The sequence below is a fragment of the Camelus ferus genome, chromosome 10, assembly GCF_009834535.1.
Source record: "Camelus ferus isolate YT-003-E chromosome 10, BCGSAC_Cfer_1.0, whole genome shotgun sequence".
Taxonomy (NCBI): Eukaryota; Metazoa; Chordata; class Mammalia; order Artiodactyla; family Camelidae; genus Camelus; species Camelus ferus.
In genome coordinates, this window is record NC_045705.1 from 25,879,286 (window position 1) to 25,900,507 (window position 21,222).

The 21,222-nt window shown below is 36.6% G+C and overlaps 1 protein-coding gene across 1 annotated transcript in view; it reads right to left on the minus strand.

Annotated features, from left to right (window-relative positions):
• The window catches only part of LRRC4C (leucine rich repeat containing 4C), an 876,636-nt gene that overhangs the window by 559,217 nt on the left and 296,197 nt on the right, over positions 1-21,222 (minus strand).

The window sequence follows — 21,222 nt, forward strand, 5'->3', positions numbered from 1 at the left end:
AGACTAAAATGATAACTTTTGATGTGGAATCAAAATATATTTCCAATTTTCTAGGATTCATCTACAAAAGACAAGTAAAAGGGGAATAAAATGATGAAAAATTACCTTATCCTACTCTAAGAGGCTATTATGTATTTTCTAGGACATTGAGAGTTTCTCTTGATCCTTTAGGTAATATTAACCTTACCTGTAAATACAATTTTCTAGCTGGATTGCCATTTAGCTTGATCAAAAAGAAAAATGTGTTTAGATGATGATAAGTTTCCTGGGGAACAGAGACTCAGTATTTGCTGGCTAAAGACAAAGTATTATGCAGCACTACACTCCATCTAAATGACAAATAACAAATTAGAATATCACCATTGTTATTTAGCTAAATTCCTTAAAGTGTGTAGGAGTAAAGCTCAGGTTTAGAGGTACTATTAGTAATTACAACATCTTTTTTTCAAAAATTGCAACTTGAGGCTGAACAATGAGATTCCATTTGGGTCTACAATCTGTACTGTCAGCATTTCACCCCATCCATGCAGTTTTCCAGTTCTTTATTTGAAAGAATCTGTGTCCTTTAAACAAAGGGCTGGAGCATAGGTCTGCACGTACAAGATGCTGACTTGCAGTGCACATGTAGTGCACATCAACCGCAAAAGTTTAATGGATCACTTTCTTGCTTGCCTTTGACCTTGCCAAGAATGCTTTGTGTGCGGGAATCAAGAAATCTGTGAGGCCATATGCTGTGGGTCAGCCTTTGACCAGTTTTCCCCACCCAGATGTCACTCTGAAAGTAACATCACATGCACGTATATTTCTCTATATGCATGCAATTGTTCTGAATTTTGGCCATCGGGGAGCCTTGTTCAGAAATGGTGTACTGTAGTTGTTCAAAGCAAGATGGTGCTCTGATTTCAAACATGAAATTTGGAAGCTGTGAGTGCCCTTAGATACTACTTTTCTCATTTGCATGATCTAATTTTAATCCTTAAAAATATAAGTAATACTATGGATGTAATAAAATCAATGATAAGACAATAAACATATAATAAAAGTAAAATGATCACTTTCTTCATCCAGAGAAGTTTTTAGTATTAGCAGTTTTTTTTTTACATCCTTCCAGAAATTTTATATGCTTATAAACAAATATGGTATTATATCATCTTCATAAAATAAAATCACATTGTTCACATTATTCTGCTTTGGTTATAGTTAGCGATGAATTCTAGAAATCTTTGCCTATCAATAAATACATAGGTCCATATTTTACAATTTTTAAAGAAAGGACTATGTAATGTTTCACTGTATACAATTACTATAATTCATTTTATCAATCTCCTATTAACGGGCATTTTTAATTTTGCTCTTTTCTAGTTATTTTCTCTTATCACAAACAATTCTGTAGTGTTTCATTTTGAATATCTTGGCATCATGTTTTGATTATAAATGTGGATTAAAATACTACTCAGGGAAGTTGTTATCTGTTTGTTTTAAACAAAGCCAGAGCACAGCAGAGTTAAAAGATAACTGAATTTGTCATCACAGTGACCTAAATTTGAATCCTAGTATAGCCACTTACTACTCTGAGTGTCTTTGGGCAAAACACTTAACCCCTTGGTCTCGGATTTCCTCTTTGTACAATAATGACAAGCCTAGTGCAATTAAGATTTTAAGGTCATCTTCCTTAAAGGATTCCAAAACTTGTAGCCTCAGAGAGGAAGGAGAGGAGGAAAAGGACAAAGAACAAAGTCTTAGTGCAGAATCTGACGTCAGAATTGGACTAAGTGTCAAGTTCTCTAGATTCTCAGGTAATGAATTTAATTGTGTTAATTGCGTCAACATTAATTGCGTCTAGGCCTCATTTCTTTATTTCTTTGCCCATTGACTGTGAGGGTGTCTTCACCTTGTCCACCTCACGTGGTACAAAGATTAAGGAGCTACTGGCAAAGTCCATAGAAACAACCAAGCAAAATCTCTGCAGAGTGTGTATGACTGTCGTCATCCTACCTGTGGTCCCTTCGTCTTGGGGAATTTCTGATGATAATGTTCAGCTGTGACAGCATTTATGCTCTGAGGGGGAGATTCTCTTGTGGCTGTAGATGATACGCCCTTGATCCAGACCATAGTCTGTGAACCTGGGTAGTAACTGGCTCATCACGAAGAGGCATCGCTCTGGTGACATCCATCCTGGCCTAAATTCACTCCTTTAACAGGCCACCTCTCCATCAGACTTTCACATTTGTCTAAGAGAGATTATCATCATTATCTCACATATATTCTTGACAACAACCTTGTGAACTAGTCAAAGTCAGGTGTCATTAACTCTTTTGATGTTTGAGGAAATTAAACTTTAGAAGCACCAATCTGCCCATATCTTCTAATTCCAAGCTCACTTTCCTTTCTACTACATCTTACTGAATGCCATTGTATTTTAATACAGGTGAAGAACGATCTGGCCAGCATGTCTTCCTCTAGTTCTGTGTCTTAGCTCTTTCCGGGAAGAGTAGCCTTCTATCAGACATTTTCAATGATGCCCCAGTGGAATATAACACAAATTGTTCTGCCCAACTATCAAACCTCTCCTTTGTTTAGTCCAATGTTTGTGAAGAGCCTCGCCTCTATCATCGGTGAGCACATGATCTACGTGGTCTCGTCTGTTAAATATGCCATTCACTTCTTCACTGCCATAACCTCCCTACTGGCTTTCCTTCAACTTAGAGATCTTTCCCTCCATTATACACTCTTGTAAATTATCTTCTTCTAAGCAAGTCAGATGAAGCCTTGACTGAGAAGTCCTTTTGGATTTCGGCAGTCACAATGAATTACTCCTCTTCCATAAAGGAAAGCGAGTGTGTATATACCTACAGTCAACTTACATAGTCTTCTCCTTTGCATTAAAAGTTGTTGGTTATATGTTGCCTCTCTGACCAACTGGAAACAATTTACGTGCCAGCCTCTTAACTGTGTCCCACAGGAGTTAAACACCTACCTAAGCATATTTACTGTTCCCCTCCAACTGGTGGCCACTTCCTCATTAAATTCTATCTAATAGTCAAGGACCAGTTGATTACCCCCTTCATAAAACCTCTTATGAATTCCTTTATAAAGACATTTGGTTCTCTTTCAAACTCTAATACCAGTTTATGGCAATTACCTCTTTGTCATACTACAGTGGTTTAAGGATACGGATATTTTGACTTTTCCAAAAGATTTGAACATCTGTGTAGGCATGGACTGCATCTGTTTTGCGGTAGTTTACCAGTTTATCACTGTATCCTCAGCGTCCAAGGCATAGTAGGTGTTCAATAAAGATTTGCTGTAAATATGGAAAAACAAGTAACTTCTTGTTCATACCATCTATGTTTATAGCTAATAACTTTTTAATCTCTTACAGCTGCTTTTAATCAAAATGTAATATGTTTTATTTTGAACTACATGAAATTACCATTCCTGAGGTCATAAACAGTTGAGTACATGCAATTTCACTTGGTTCAACCTAGAAGTTACAGAGCATGTGGAATGATGGATAGATAAATGAATGAAAATTCCCCACAGTTCTAATTCATGGCTTGCCTGCATTAATCACATACATAAATACTATTCCATTTGATGGAAAGTCATTGGGAGGTCAAGAAGGGAGAATGTGCATTAAAATATGTCACTCCCCCATATGGAGGAAAATGCATTTCAAATACATCATTAGCCACAGGGAGGAACAGTCCAGACTATACATCCAACAGGCCTCTTTGCCATCGTATTCATTTTCCTCTGTGTTCACTGAAATGAAAAATCCTTGTACTTGAGTAGAACAACAAGCTTGCACCTTCTTACGTCCTTCCCTGGTGAGGATTCCAACTAGGAGAGGTCATCTTGCTATAACCCTTGTCAGACCTGTGCTGGTGAAGCCAGGGAAATCACAATGGCTCAGAAGTTAGGCCAGCTGCACACATCAGAAGACTCCCTTTGCTATGGGACGTGTAAACAACAGTTGCTCACAGAGTGTGCATTTCCCACACTTCCTATCTGCCATTAGCCTAATGTGTCGAAGATACGGCTGACGGGCTGGTTTCCTTCTACAGTACAGTCAGCCCTTTTGGGAATTTACATCTGTGTCAGAGCAGCATTGTGTAGAAATTAAGTCATGGGTTTTAGAAGCTAAAGTGTTATAGTTCAAACCCTAGTTCTAAAATTTTGCTAAGTTTTGCAATCTCCCTGAACCTTCATGTTCTTATTTATAAAATTGCATAAGACTGAAGTTATCTTATAAGGTTATTATGACAGTTTCAGTGCTTTAGAGGAAGCCAATTTGACAGACCCTCTGTCCATACAGTGAGTGTTTAATAAATGATAGTTTAAATAAACATTCTGGTTTGTGCCTAAGTTGTTTAGTATTTCCTTGGCCAAACAATAATCCACATATACTAGATTTAGAGGCAGACTACCAACACCAGAGCATTTAATCTAACACCCAGAACTGGACATACTGCTTGGGAAGTAGTAATAATGTAGAAGAAGAGAAAAAAAAAAAAAAAAGCAACAGGAAGATAAAAGAGAAAGAGGAACAGAAAAAGGAAGAGAGAAAAGGAAACTGTTATTTCTTTAGCACCTACTGTATGTCAAGAACTTTCTAAGTCCCCTTCATGTATCAAAGACTATGGAATAAATTTCAATAAACATTTCAAAACAGTAAATACAAAAGACAAAGAAAATGGGAGAGAAAGGATGGAAATTTTAAGAATTAGTTTTGGAAAGTTAATATCCAAATAATAGGAGTTACAGAATGTGTGAAGAATAAACTCAGAAAAAAAAATCCAAGTTATAACTCAATTCAATTTCTCAGAAATAAAGCACATTGGCTTTGAGATTTAGTGGACACTCAGTGTCCATCACAGTGGCTGAAGGAAGGGTCACACGAAGGAACATTTTTGTGAATTTCAAAATATCAGGGTGAAAAGAGGAAAATCTTTAAATGCTTTGAGAAAGGAAAGATAAAACACCAAAAGAATTCAAAATTATAATCGTATTGACATTCAATAAAATATGAAAATCCACGGTAAAAACGGGTCATTCAAAATTCTGCAGGAAGAAGATGGTTTCCAACCTAAAATTCTGTAACGAGCCAACTACCAGTTAAACACCTAGCAATTCTGTGATAAGTACTATATGGCAGGCACTGTTACAAATACACAGCACTTATTAACCGATTTAGTTCTTAATCCCCAAAGGTAGATGCTGTTATTATCCTCACCCTACACATGAGGAAATGGAGGCACAGAAAGGTTAAAATGATGTGTTCAAAAGTCACACCACTGCCATATGGGAGGACCAGGGTTTAAAAACTACAGTCTTGGTCCAAACTTGACATCGTGGCTCCTTAACCAAAAAATAACCTACCAGTCAAATAAAAAATACCATCTTGATCAGGTGTGGTTTTATCATGCTAAACATAAAACCCTTTAATAACTAAATTGAAGGGAATGCCTCCCTTATCTCTAAATATTACCTTAAGAAGTAATTACAGATTGCCTATAAGGTTGTTACCTTTTGGTGCTACCTAAAAAAATCAAGTAATTGATCAAAAATTAACTTTAATTATGACATGAGTTTCCTTCTATTTCCTTTTCCCTGGAGTCCTTTTCTTAATTTTACTAAAAGTACTAACCTTCTCATAGACTCCATTTGCTTATAAATTTGATGAACTTGTCTATACACTGAGCTCATCCTTACCCTGAAGTAAAATGCAAATATATTCAATGGAATAAGAAATATTTCAGTAGGAGAAGATTTCTAAAGCTTTGGTTTAAAAACATGCTTCTAAGAAATTTGACTTTTCCAGTGACCCAAATATTCCTTCAGCTCTTCCCTTCCCTGGGACTGCACCACCTAACTGAAGTAGTTTCATAACCACCCTTGTTCCTCACGTGTTTAATGACACAACTCAAAGTAGCACATCAGTCACTTGGCTAATAAGCATGCTCTGAAGTTCACAGAAATGAAAGGAGATGCTTCCTTCATTCCTCCTCTGTGTATTATGCACCCCAAGCATGTATTATTATTATTCTTATTACCCAGTTGAGCTAGTCTAATTTGCAGTTGGATAAATCATAAGCCAGTCGAATCTCAAGCCCCCCCCAAGTTACTACTTCACTTCATCCAAAGCTTTTATGGCAGACAACACTGGGGATAGTTTAAATGACTCAGTTTTTTATTTTTTCCTTTATTTCTAAAGCCTATAAAGATCCCTAAACTCTTATGCAGTAGAAAACTCCCATAAATAATTTGCATTGCATTGGTCAAAAAATATCTAAAGTAATTCCTAAAAATGCAATTTTAACGTACTCAAAAGTGCTAGTTTTTCTACATATTGAAACATACTGGCCCCTAATAGATGTTGGAATAGACTTGTTCTTAAGTGGCTTTTGCAAGTAGATATTTCTAGGTTTGGCCACCCAGAGTCCAATCCCCCTTCTTATAATGATAGCCCTCTAATGCGTGGGGAGTATAGGACCCATCTCAGTTCAGACTATGCTGCAGGGAACACTTCCTGCACTTCATGACCACTATTGGCGCCTGGGTTAAACTCATCCTCAGTCCCAATACTCTTTCCCCAGAAATGGTTTAGTGAAATGCACATCACCTAACTTAATTGAGTGAAAACCAAAAGTTTTGTTCAGTACCTGGAAGAAGAGACTGATTAGAAATGATGCAGATTTGGGATTCTCTGAAAGCCATCTTGCGACAGCCAGGGGAAAAGGCTGCTGAAAATAAAGCTGAAGCTCAGAAGTAGAAAGAGGAGAGGAAAATCAGGTCTGCTCACATCACTTGAGCTACTGGATCAATTTTCACTTATAGACAGAACACCCTCTGGAGTTTTCAATTATGAGAACTACTCATTTTTTAAAATCTGGTTGACTTGTTTTTTCAGCTTCCTATAAATTAAAATATCTGAAATAATATCTGCTTGCATGCAATCCTGAGACTAGGTAACTATTTCAGTATAGATGTGTCCACAGGTGAAATCAGGAATTCTGAGTATACTAATTACTAGCTTCAGGAGCATAAATATAAATAAGACATATTTCCAACCTCAGCCTACAGTGAAGTTCTCTTCCCAGGCTCCATACTGATACACGGGCTAGGGATCTTGTTCCTCATGTCCTCATAACAATGACACAAAGAACACAGATATGGTTCTCACGATTCTAATTCTCAGGAAAACAATATTTAATTTCAGTTTATTAACACTGCTGCTAAATTGGTTCATAGATGTGAAATGTATGAAGTTCATAAAATTGTCAGATTCATTCTGTTTATTGAGACATGATCCTTTCAGCTAATAGAGTTTTGTGATGTTCACAGGGAAAGGGCGTGGCCCTAGGATTCAGCAGTTTTCCTGTTGTTCTGTCCTTCCTACTTGCCTACGAGAACTGAACTGCTGTGAAAGTCAGTACCCTACAAAGTCCCTAACGTCCTACCTACTGACCTTCATTATTACATACTCATCATTTCTAGATGTATAAATAGAGTCTCTCTTATTCATACTAATAAAAGAGAAAACTGTTTACCACCATTCTTGTTTATGTAGTGCTGGGTAATAAGCCACCACAAAGTTTAATGTCCAAAAAAAAAAAAAATCACATATATCTTGCTCGTGAAGCTGCATTTCAAGAAAAGTCTTATTTTGTTCCACTGGGTATCAGTTGGGGTAGCTCAAAGACTGGGGTTGGAATCATCTGAAGAGTCACAGGCTTGTGTGACTGGAACCTGGGATGGGATAATGCAAACAGCAGGGTGGTATGGAACAGTTAGGATTCCTTGGGCCTCCCTCCATCTCCATCCCGATCCCCACCTCCACCTCCATCTCTGTCTCCATTTGCGTCTGGCCCCAGCTCCAGCTCTGCCATCTCATCTCTGATCTCACCGGCATGCTGACTCAGGGAAGCTAGATTTCTTGCATGTCAGCTTAGGGCTCCCCATGGCCCATGAGCCAAGAGAAAGGCTGTTATCTATCACCTTTTGTGATTTAGTCTCAAATCACACAGCATCACCTCCGCTGCAATCTGAGCTGAGGCAGCCATAAAGACCTGCTTCTTTTCAGGGACAGTGGAAATGCAAACTGTCTCTTGATGGAGCAGTTACAGGGTTCTGGAAAAGCAGGTGAGATCATAACTGTTGCAGGCATGTTTAATAAATTTGCCCAAAATTACAATATGCAATTATTCATGAGTCACATATCTGTGTGCATTTTGACTTAGGTCATTTTGCTTTATTTTCAGTCCCAGAAATGTATGCATCTGATTGCTATATCTACTACTAGAATCAATAATTATTTCTCAAAAACATAGAACTATGAGGTAGGGAAAAAGGCATATTCCAGATGTGTGCTAAGAGACAGAATGAAGCCAGCCTTGAATTGAAAATTTCTTTCAGTTAGTCTACATTATAGAAAATAAGAAAAGAAAGCTGAATGTTTGTTTGGGTTGAGTAAGAATTTTTTAAAAATCAGAAAAATCTCTGCTTTCTTTTTTTTTTCTTGAATTCATCAAAGATAGCTACATTTATATTACATTTTTAACAACTCAAGTGGATGGTTTCTTTTGATTTTCTTTTCACCAGTTTAAGAAAACTGAATGTGGTTGTTTTCCAAATACCCAGCTAACTTTCTGGGCACCTTCCTCAACTTTGTTCAACAACTACTCCCCACACCTACACAGCTTTCTCCAGTACACTGACAAGTTGTCAATAACTACGGAGTCAATTTCTCAGTCTGTCAGAGACAGATTTCAACAGGTCTCAATGACAACAGGACATTTGATTTTCACACTGTAACTTGCCGCATGCGACTTGTCTCATGACAGGCTATAAGGGATGGCTCTCACCTCTGCTTTTTTCATCATCCCAAACCCTGTGATCAAAAGTCTATCACTTAGGACAGAGGGACACAAATTAACTGCGAGCGCACTATTTGTTTCTTTATTTCATTTTCTCCGATTCCTCTCAGTATTGATGGGATTGACTCAAAGAGATAACTCCATCATTGACCTTGTTGTTAAAGGAACAAATAAACTGTATACTCCCAAGCTCTCTGTGACAGGATAGAAGCCATGAAGACCATGCCATCCCTTCCGGTGATGCAGTTAAGATCTATATTCTGAAGAGCAAACAGAGCTATCTTCTTAATTCATAAATACTATCCAACTAGTAAGCATTGCAGGTCTCTGCCCTGGGGGTTTATTGCTGCTTTTGAAACTCTTGTTTTCAGATACAGCATCACATGTTCACAGTAATTCAACATTCAAATCTCAACCTAGGAGAACCAGCATAAGGCAAGAGATACAAAATGTTGTTCTATTTGTATAGGACCTTAAGAGAAAGCTGTAATTTAAATAGGGTCATTCTGCTGGTGCCATATTCCAAGGAACTGATAAAAGCCTTTGAGCCTGACTTGCCCAGGTGCAGATGGTTTCCAATACCACGCTCTGTAGTACTGTTTTTGATTATCTGAGAAAACAAGTATCAGACACATCTGAGTCTGAATCCTGTTTCTGCTCATAACTAGTTTTATAATCATCGGCAAGTGACCTAATAGCCTGTGTCTTGGTTCCTTTATTTGGAAAATGGAAACAATAATAATAGCTGCTATGCAAATTTGTGAGATGAGAGGTGATACTTAATGAAAACCCATCACAGTGCTCACTAAGTAACAATTGATAAAATGAGAGCAACAAAATAATGAAAATATAAATTACATTGGATATCATATTGTACATTATAATATACTATATAATAATATTTTGCATTATACTCTTATTATATATGTGTATATATGGCATTATCATTACTATTTCCAGACTAAAGTTCACTTCCTATCTTGGTTTTGATAAAAATAATGATAGTAAAATTTATAAGATGATGAACCTATCAGCATTTTCAGAAATATATATTCACTTCTCTACTTATTTATTAACTTTTTAAGCAGTTCTTTCTATGTATAATCTTCTCTTATCCATCACCCAAGTCAGCCAGAATTCTTGCTCTCAACTCTGAGCTGCCACTTTATCTGAAGAAAGTTGATTGTAGAACTTAGTATAAATTCTGTAATTTTTGTTTAACTGTTTATGCTTTCTTTTCCTCTCTCTCTCAAGTAATTATGAAAGAAGGGAGACTGTCTGTTTCCCCTAGCAACCTCCGCACAATTGAGCAGAACTGGAAAAAAATCTCACTTAAAATGCAGACCACCAACCTCAAGAGGGACCCAGTGCTTCCAGACAATCCTGTAGTATTTCTAGTCCTTTCATTCTTTAGATGACTGTTTTGTGCCTTCTCTTCTCTCATCCAATTCCAAAATCTCCTTCTCCACTTCTCTCAGCTGATAACTTGCTTTCTCCTCCACTAAAGAGGATCAATCAGAAAGAACTTCCTCCAGCTCATACCACATACCCACATTCATCTAAACCCAAAAACCCTGCCTTTCTTCCTGACTAGTGTTGATCTGCCTGTGTGTCTATTGGCAAACCTTCCACTTTGATATCACTTCCCAGCCCCCTTCCCCTCATCAGGCACACAGCTTCAGCAATTCTTTCTCTTTTCATCATCAAATTCTACCCTCTCTGCTGGAGACTTCTTAGCATTGTGCAGACATACTATTAAAGTTCTACCTTTAAAAAAATCCCTCTCTAGACCCCATCACCTTCCAGCTACTGTCCCATTTCTCTGCTTCCTGTTCTAGCAACACTGTCCAAAAGAATGTCCTATATCCTCTATCTCCAATTAATTTCTTCCCCTTCTTTCTTGTACTCACTCCGACCAGGCTTTCCCTTCCATCACAGTACTGAGCTACTCTTATCAAAATCTAGAATGACTTTATTCTACAGAGATAACCTACTGGAAGCATCTGACACAGTCTCACTCTCTCTCTCTGTCTGTCTTTTTCTTGAAATTCCTTCTAAACTTGGTTTGGAAAGATCTTACGTTTGGATCTTTGGATTTGCAGTTTCTTCTGCTGGATCTAAATTTTCACACAGATATCTGTATTTCTCAGGAGTGTTTCTCCTTCCTATTTTTGTTCAACTGTTATTTTCTTACTGTGGTTTTCTTGTCTATACCTTTTAACATTTCTACATCTCCCTACCTTGCAGCCCTACCTAGAGCTCTCCCTTGCTGTACTTTTCTTCACAGCACATTGTGCCTGAAACTTTTAATTTTAGTCCTTTATTTATTTACCATACATCTCTCTCCTCCCCATGAAAATAAGAGCATCATAAGGAAATACATATTTTCTGCTTATTTATTTCACTATTGAAACTTGAGCACCTAGCACAGTACTTGACATTAGTAGATTCTCATTAAACATTCTATTTTGAATCAGTGAATGCATGTATCTCCATATCCCCAGGTCCTGGCATCGTATCTTGCAAAGTGGACCCTCCATAAATGGGGATTGTTATTCAGTTTGTTCAGATTTGCTTATCTTATTCCCCTTGAAATAGGAAGACCACACTTTTCCTTCCATTTTTTTTTCGAACTCATGTGACCTTTAGAATTTTGTGAGGTTAAAATATGAAAAAGTAATTGTTTGAAGACATAAGACTGCTCACAGTAAAGATTTAAACAACTCCTCCTTTAATTCACATCCTTTTCAGCTACTTCTTTCTTTATTTCCCTTCACAGCAAACCTCTTTAAGAATTTTGTCCCTATGCATTACTTCCATTTTCTTACTTCCTGTTTATTCTCTACCAAACTCAGCACTGATTTCCATTTCAACTTGTTCACTGAAATCACTGTTGTCCAGGTTACCAGTGACCTTTGTGTGGACCAATCCAATGTTCACTTATCTGTCCTCATTTCACTTGATCCTTCAGCAGTAATTGACATTGGTAAATACGCTCTCCTTTCTTTGTGTTTCTGTGTCACTGGGTTTCTCATCTTTTTCAACAGCAATATCTCAGTCTCTTTGATGAGCTCCTTCTCCATGTGAGTTAAGAATGTGGGAGCACTCCAACATGGTGCCTGGATCTTCATCAGTTCATTATACACACTCTCTCCCAAGATAATCTCATTTTGCCCAATGGTTTTATATAATATTTCTATGCAAATGACTCTCAAATTTCTATCTTCAGCCCTGATCTCTCCTGTGAGGTTAGACTCACTTATTAAACACAGTCTCTTCCTATGGATATCTAATAAGCATTTCAAAATAAGCATTCCCAAATGGAACTCCTGGTTCTCACTTCCCAGTTGTGCAATCTGCTGCTTCCTCTGCCTTCTTCATCTTGGTAAATGGCACCAACACCTATCTGGGGACTTCACCAAACACATATAATTACTCAGAATTCTTCCATTTCCCTCATCCCCACACTCAATCAACATGCCCTTTCGGTTATGTTTCCAAAATATATCCACCCAACCTTCTTCAAATCCACTGCAACCACCCTAGCCCAAATCATCATCATAGTTTCTTTGGATTGCTACTATGACTGCCTAAATGATCTACCTGCGCACCTACACATGGCTTTATAATCCAGAGTAATTTTTCTATTTATATGAGATGCCATCTTCTTGCTTAAACCCTCCAATGTCTTCCAATTTCACTTAGAATAAAATCCAAAATCTTCTCATTTTCTGGGAGGCTCTAGAATCAGATCTTTGCCTTCTTCTCTAACCTTATTCTCCATGTTCTAGAAACATTAGATTTCTTTTAGTTCCTCAGGTGAGGCACTCTGATTCTTTCCTGTGGGTATTTGAGCTTGGTCTTCCTTCTCCTGGAAGGTGCTTTCCCAAGGTTTTTTCTTGTCTACCTCTTTTCTTCCCAATGATCTCACTCCAGATGTGACCATCTAGAAGAAGCTTTCTCCCAACTCCATTATCCAAAGCATCTTCTCCCTTCATGTACCCCAACTCTAGTCACTATTACAATTCCTTACTTCATTCCCTTCAAAGCAGCTAAAATTATTTGAAATACTAATGCTTATTATATCTTAAGCTTATTATATCTCAGGCTTATTATATTTGATCACCTCTAAACTGTTTTCCCTTCAGAAATGTAAGTTTGTTGAGGACAGAGAACTTGACTATCCTATTGACAACTTTCCTCAGAGCCTAGTACATACAGTGAATATCATATGGAATCTATCAAATCTATTTTGAATGAGTATATCAATGACCATCTACTTTAAGTCAGCTGCTCATCCCTCTTGGATCTCAATGTCCTTCTGTGTAAGATGGGGAGGATTATACCCACTCTGCTAGGATGCCAAGAAGATCAGACACATAGAAGCCATTGTAAATGCTATGACCCCTTCAGAATAGAGCAATATTTACTGATGAGACTTAATTTAATTCCAACCTACATGTACCTTTTCTCTCTTTTTTCATTTATCACATTTTCTCTTGCTATTGCATTGTAAGTATTGCCCAGTGTAACATGTAATTGTTTGTATTTTTTGTTAGCTCAAGTTATAACCTTCCAAAGATTATTAAATTCAATAAATGTCAAATTTAGTGGAAAAGGAGATTTGCACTTCTATTATTAATCTCAATTTGTAATAAAAGAATGTAGTGGAAAGTGCATGGGTTTTTGAATCACATATAACCAGTTTTTTTTTGTCCTGGTTTCATAAACTTTACTACTTATGTGACTTAGGCTTCTGACTTAAAATCTCTGAGTCAGTCTTTTCATGTATAGAATTTACATAGTTATGTAAATTTTTGGAATATACCAATATATTATGAGTGCTTAGTAAACAAAAGCAGTAGTATTATTAATAATAAAATGATGACAATAACATCTTGTGAACTGGGCTTCAGCAAAGAAACTTAGCCTTCAATACAACCACTGCTTTTGGTTCTCTGTGTTAAAGTGTTATGAGATCCTTAGTGCATCCAAATGGGGAAAGAAAATAAATACCTTACTCTATAATCTAAGCCATAAAAATGCGTAGGTGATAAGGTATTATATAGGAAGAATAAGACTCTAAAGGCAAACATCCCAGCACACAATTTAATTTTCACTCATCATAAAAGCAACTTCTGTGGATAATGGGAAACTGTAATTGCCAACATTAGGATAATCGAAGATTAAGGCACCAAAGGGCAAGAGAAGCTTTCAATTACCTATTTGTTTGCAACACATCTGTGAAGCCTGCACCCTGCAAAATGTTTGTTGAAAAAAGAGGAAAAAGTGAAGCAAGAAAGGAAACATAAAGTGTAGAAGAAGCCCCTACATTCTGGAGAGGGAGAGAATATATGTAGTGCGTTATATACACTATACACTAAATATAACATATATAGAGAATATATATATAGTGCATTATATATAATATATATTGATTGTAACAGTGATAATATATATAGTGCATCATATATAATATGTATTTAACATATATATATAGAGAGAGAGATAGAGAGACAGAATTTCTTCATGCAAAGTTCTTGAAATAGATTATTTGAATGTTAAAATTCCATAAAAATTTCCAAAGCATTTCCTCAAGATCTCAGAGTTCATCATTTCACGCAAGGTGAAGTTTGGTCAACTTGGATGGTTAGCCTACAGTGTCAGATCGAACTGGTCAGATCAGCCTGGTGAATTTTTGAATCTAAGGCACAAATTCTTTCTTTCTGGCATTAAACATTACATATCCTTCCCTCAGATCCTATTTTCCTAATCAGACTTATAGCACTCAGTTCTGATTGTCGTTAGGGGTCGATAATTCCTGTCCTCATAGTTCTTGGATTTCTTGGATGTTTTTCCAGAAGGGCCCTAATTGCTCTCCATTGGAGGCTATCTTATTATGTCACCTATAATTCTTTTATTTCCTTTCTGGCTTTCTTTTTGCCTCTTCCACCAGGGCTGATAATTTATGGCCCATGTTCTTTCCAAGGAATGCCAGGCTCATTAAAACTGACTCCCGTTGCTACCATTCTGTCAGCTTCTGTGGGAATGCCATCAGCTAAGTGCACTGGGTGACCTGCACCTTCCTCTTTAACTCTAGTCCAACTGGTTGTCAGATAAACATCAAGAAAAGGAGCCTGTTATAAAAGTAAGACTTTCATCAGCACTATTTGATTTTGTGTGTTCAATAGAGAAATGACCTACATTTTTACTTCCCAGCAGTGAAACGAATAATTAAATGTCTTCCTTATTAGAATATAGGCTGCTTTCCACACAAGTAATCAAAACAATTTAATGCAAAATGAATAACAGTGAAAGTAAAAAACTAAGAGGACCTCTTTTGGACCCCCCAATACAAAGAGAAATGAGTCACCCACTTGGACAAGATGAGAGACTTGGGTCCAATCTGGTGAAGTAGCGAGTAAAGCTCAGAGATCAAAGTTGAGGCTTGCGGTGACTTTAAAAGTTTTACACATATTGACTGTCATCTGCTCCTTTTTGGAATGCAAATGGCAGGTCCTTTTCTTTGGGCCACTAGAGGCAACTAGGATGAACTGGAACGTAAAAGCAAGAATATTACAATCATGCCGCATCTGTGTGCAGACAGATTGCCTGGATTTCCCTCTCAGCTTTCCATTGAGATCAAAGAGCAGCCAACACAGTAGAAGTTACCCAAAGGCAAATGTGAAAAACAAAACCAGATGTCCTATACTGTCACAGATTCCTAACAGATATTAGAGGCTCTTTACAAACCACTCTGCCTGAATTTTTTTTATTTTCTGTTTTTTGTTTTCATTTGAGGGGTGGGTGTTACACTGCATGCAAAACAAGAGTTCAGAATGGTAGCCATTGGATCCACATTCTGAATCACCTATAATGTATATGTTAATAAAATTATTACTACGTGTTTTAGCCATGTTCATGAATAGTCACCACTGTTAACATCATACTCATCGACAGAATAGCGCTATATGGACAATATCTACTAATGGAAATTTCCTATTGTCCAGTTCTGGAAGACCATTTAATTGCAAATACCTGGGGGATTTCTAGGCTTAGAAAACAACCTTGAAATGACTTTAAAGTTGAGAATTCCACAGAACTAGTTTCCATAGGGACGTTTGATATTTTCCACCATCACACTTCTTGTAAAATATATTATATTAAGAGTTGACTGTGCAGGTCTTTAAATGGCTCTCCACACATAGGTGGAATACCTTTGGTTCCTTCATGACGACATCTGTCAGGAAAAAGCTGTAGTGCTGGATGGACCACAATGCCCAAGCTAAGATTGCTGTTTCTTTTTCACTCTGAGCCTTGTCTACAACAGTTTAATCCAAGACTAGTATAATGACAGCTGTCTCTGTTCTAAGACAAATTGCAGTGGTATAATAAATAAAGATTAAGACCTGGAACAGCCAACCTGATCAAGCCTTTGCCTCGTTCAGAAGACTCGCCTGCCAGAGTGTCTGTACCAGGCAGAAAACTGACACAATATTTATCTAACTGAAGGGAAATCCAGGTGGCAGCTATCTGAAATATCCCTCACCTCAATTACTCTTTTCCACAGTAATGAAACAAAGGAAGAAAGAGTTTTTGAGACTATGATTCTCCAAGGACTGATTCTTTATATAAGAAAAGTAGAGCGTAATTGTTCAGAGTTTTCTAACACAGAAGGAATACCTGGATCTCAATGAACCTGATAGATATGATGCATTGCTTTGGGGTTATCTTGGCAGGACTCAGTCTAATTATCTTAGTAGAACTACACTTTGATGCAATAACTGCATGATATAGTAAGACCTTTAGCATTTTATTGAGGAAATCTACTTTCTGGTCTCTGATATCCTCCTACCCCTGCACAAATTCAGCTCCTTCTACTCAGCTCTTTTACTCAGTGAATGACAAACATCATCTACTAATTTGCCCAAGTCAAAAACCTGGGAACCCCTATTGACTCTTATCTCTACCTTTTACTGCAGATTCAGTTTACCTCTTAAGTTTTTACTAATGCTAAGTCTAACATGCTTGGAGCCATATCCTTCTTTCTCTTCCCACTGCCAGTGTCTCGGGTCTGGCCTTCAACTTTCCTTACCATCATTACAACATAATACATATCGTATGTAGCATCCTTATAATAAGCACCAGTCTTTACTTCTATGCCCTTCTGACAGCATACTGCACATTGCTGTCTGCACATCTTTCTGCACACATGAGATCATGTCAGGAACTCAGCCAAGTTAATTATACCACATGGGCTTCAGAATTTGGGTTTGTTTATCTGTGTTTCCTTAAAACTATGAAAATATCTACATAGTGTCTTAATCAACGCCTAACCTGCAGGAAGTACCAAACAGATGTCACTTTTCTCATTATTTCACTTCTTCATCCATCCTACCTGTGTGGTTTATATCCAAACAGCATCCTGCTTAAGAAGGCAAGGTTAACATGATCTCCCTCTGCTATATCCGTAACATTTCTGAAAACCTCTCTCGAGGCTCTCAACTCACTGAGCTATAATCTACTATTGTATTCTCCCCAAGAATTACAAGTTCCCAGATGCTAAGGGCTTTTCCTTCCAACTTACATACACAATGCTTGACTCAACATGTGAGTAAGCACTCAATAAATCTCACCTGATATATTGAATATTGCTACATTAAATTACTGATTATGTCAAATAAGCTCAGATATGTAACAGTTCAGTTTTTAAAATTTTTTTTTAGCTGTCGGGTGCTTAATAGCATCAAGCATTATTATCATTATTACCATTGTTATTAAGAATTAGGTTAGCTGACTTTTCCTATTCTCATTCAAGTTCTATGAGAAGGGGGGAAATACATCCAGAAATGATTTACTTCTAAAAACAAATACAATGACATTTTTAAATTAACTTTGGTAAGATCAATGTTCCATATCCACTCCCTTTTTATTCTATGATTTTATACTGAGATTTCATGTTTGGAATGATGATTTTAAAATCTGTAGCAATGATCAGTTACCAAAGATAGAGCCGAATCAATAGGTTACAAACTAGATTAGGAAAGAAGTTTCATAATTTCTGAAAGAGTTGAAATTGTCATTCTTTGCTCAATCCCTGGTTAAGTAAAAAACTGATCTTCACCCATTTCCACGGCATGTCAGGTCACTGAAGTCTTATTCTCCAGGGATGACCATCTCACTTTAATTACTGTGAAGGAACACAAAATGGAACAGGTAGGTTTAACACATGTGGATAATTCCCATGTATGTCCTGAATCAATACATGGAAATAACTAGTTTTAGGAGAGAATGATGTTTCATTTTCTGTAAAACTTGCAAAGAGGGTCTAAAATGAAAATGCCCAATGCTCAGTGCAAACAGAGGATGTAGATAAATAAAATATATCCAGATAGAAAAAGGTACAACCTCTTTTATTTGCAGACAAAAAGATCCTATACATAGGAAATCCCAAGGAACACACACACACACACACACACACACACACACACCCATTAGAACTAACAACCAAGGAAAGCAACTTTGCAAAATACAAGATCGATATACAAAAGTCAACTGTACTTCTACACATTAGCAACAACAACAACAAAAAAACTGCAAAGTGCAATTAAGAAAACAGTATCACTCACAATATACTTAAAATAATAAACTGCTTGAGAAAAAAATCTAACAAAAGAAGTGCAAGACATATGTAATGAAAACTATAAAACATTGCGAAGATAAATTGGACAAGATCTTAAATACATGGAGAAATATGTTATGTTCATGAATTAGAGTACTCAATAATTTAAAATGATAATTCTCCCCAAATTGATGTATAAATTCAAAGCAATCCCTATCAAAATCCTAGTAAGTTTTATTTTAAAAAATTGACAAACTGTTTCCAAAAGTTACATAAAAATGTAAAACACCTAGACTAGCTAAACAATTTTGAAAAAGAACACATTTGGAGACCTTACACTATCAGATTTCAAAACTTAATACAAAACCACAATAGCAAGGCAGCATTTTGCTAGGGTAGGATAAAACCCAATTATCAGAGAACTGAGAGTCCAAAAGAAAAGCTTTATATTTACAATCAATTAATTTTGACAAAAGTGCCAAGACCATTGAATGGGGAAGTCTTAGTCTTTTTCACAGGTGAGTTTGGAATAACTATCCACATGACAAACGTAAATTTAGACCTTTATCTCACTATATACAGAAATTAACACAAAATCAATCATAAACCTAAATGTAAGAACTAAAACTATTAAAAGTCCTAGAAGACAACTTAGGAGAAATCCTTCATTACCTTGGGTTGGGCAAGTGTTCCTGATTACAACATTAACAGCCCAATCAATAAGAGGAAATAAAAATGATAAATGGATTTCATCAACTTGTAAACCCTTCGTACTTCAAAAGGCACCAATCAGAAAACAAAAAGGCAAGCAACATAGTTTATAATCATGTAGCTGATAAAGAATTTGAATAAAGAACAGTTATAACTTAGTAAGAAGATGAACAGTGTAAAAGGTACATGATTTGAATAGACTGTTCACTAAAGAAGATATATAAATAACTAATAGGCACATTAAAGAAAGATGCTCAACATCTTTAGTCATTGGGGAAATATGAGTTAAAACCACCAGGAGATATCACAGCACACCTTCTGATAAAAGACAGACAGTATGAAGAGTTGATAAGGACGTGGAGAAACCAAAATGCTCACACATTGCTCACACATTTTATATTAATGGTACAGCTACTTTAGGGAACAGTTTGGCAGTTATAGTGTCAAATATAAATGTCCTGTATGAACTAACAATTCCACTCTTAAAAAACCTATCCCCCCAAAATGAACACATGTGTTCGTACAAACACACATACCCAATATTCATAGCAACAACATTCAAAGTAGCCCAAACCAGAAACAATCTGAAGCCCATTACCTGAAAAAGTGATAAGAAAAATGTGATGGAACCATAAAGTAAAATACTTTTCATCAATAAAAAGGAATGGGCTACTGATACATGTTATAACAGGGATGGATTTCAAAATATTAAACTAAGTAAAAGAAGCCTGATGCAAAATACTGCATATTGCATGATTCCATCTATATCAAATGCACAAAAAGACAAAGTTACAGACACAAAATAGATCAGTGTTTGCCCAGGGCTGAGCATGGGAGTTAGGAACAAACGAACAAAGCAGGAGGGAAATTTTGGAGTGATTGAAATTTTAAAAAGCTGGATTGTAGTAAAGGTTGTATAATGCTATAAATTTATTTAAAATCACAGAATTGTATAGTTCCAAATTGTGAATTTAATGACATTATACGTCTACAATGCTGTTAAAAATGTGTAGAGTTTTTGCATAAAAGTAAAAATAAAGTAGATTAAAGTGAAAAATTTTAAAAATTAAATTTAAAGTAGAAACACCCCTTGATACTTCCTAAATAGCTTGCTTCTTAGGTAAATTAGGTAGCAAGAGACGGCAGCTTACAAAAATCCATCATCCCAAACATCTAAATTTATCTTTTCACTGCTAAAGATCTGCAAGTTTAAATACTCACTCTGACCAGGCTTTGTTTTTCCAACCATTCTATTAGTCCTCATCTAAATTCATGAATGTTAGAGGTATTATTCATCATGCTAGTAGTCTTCTTAATCAAAGTATCCGATATATATTTCTAAGCAGGCCTGCAAGTCAAAATGTTCCATTATTAGGAATGTCAACATGTTTCCACGTGTGGAGACCCAGGGTACATTGCCACCAAGCAGAATGTGAATCGTAGTCACCATTTCTTGTTAGCGGCATCTGGATACTCAGTTGCTCAGAGCATCATCCTCTAGGTCACGCAGAGAACTAGTAAAGATAAGGATGCTCCTTCACAACCTACGTGCTAATATAAAATGCCTCCATCACTTGTGCCACACTGCTTTGTCAGGTCACTGTTCTTTTACAGAGGATGGGTCCTAGTTTTCAAGTGGCTATTACAGAGCCCTTAATGTCATTTTATGCTGAAAGGGGAGAACTGATATTTATTGGGTACCTGCTAAGTTGTGTAGATGCTTCCACATACATTAGTTCACTTAACAACAACGCTGAGCTAGAGGATAAAAACTTCCTTTTTACATATAGAGAAAATGAGACTTAGTGAAGTTAAAGAAATTATTCAAGTTTGCCCAGTAGTTTCTTGGGATGCTCAGATTGAACCCTCACGTTTATAAAAAGGATGGTTCTCATTATGCCAAGTCAGTAAGATGCAGGTGATTAATATATGATCACACAAGCATACTCTGTCATCTCATCTCTTAAAGAAGACTTATCAAAGTCAGTTTCTTCAGAATTTCTTTAGAAT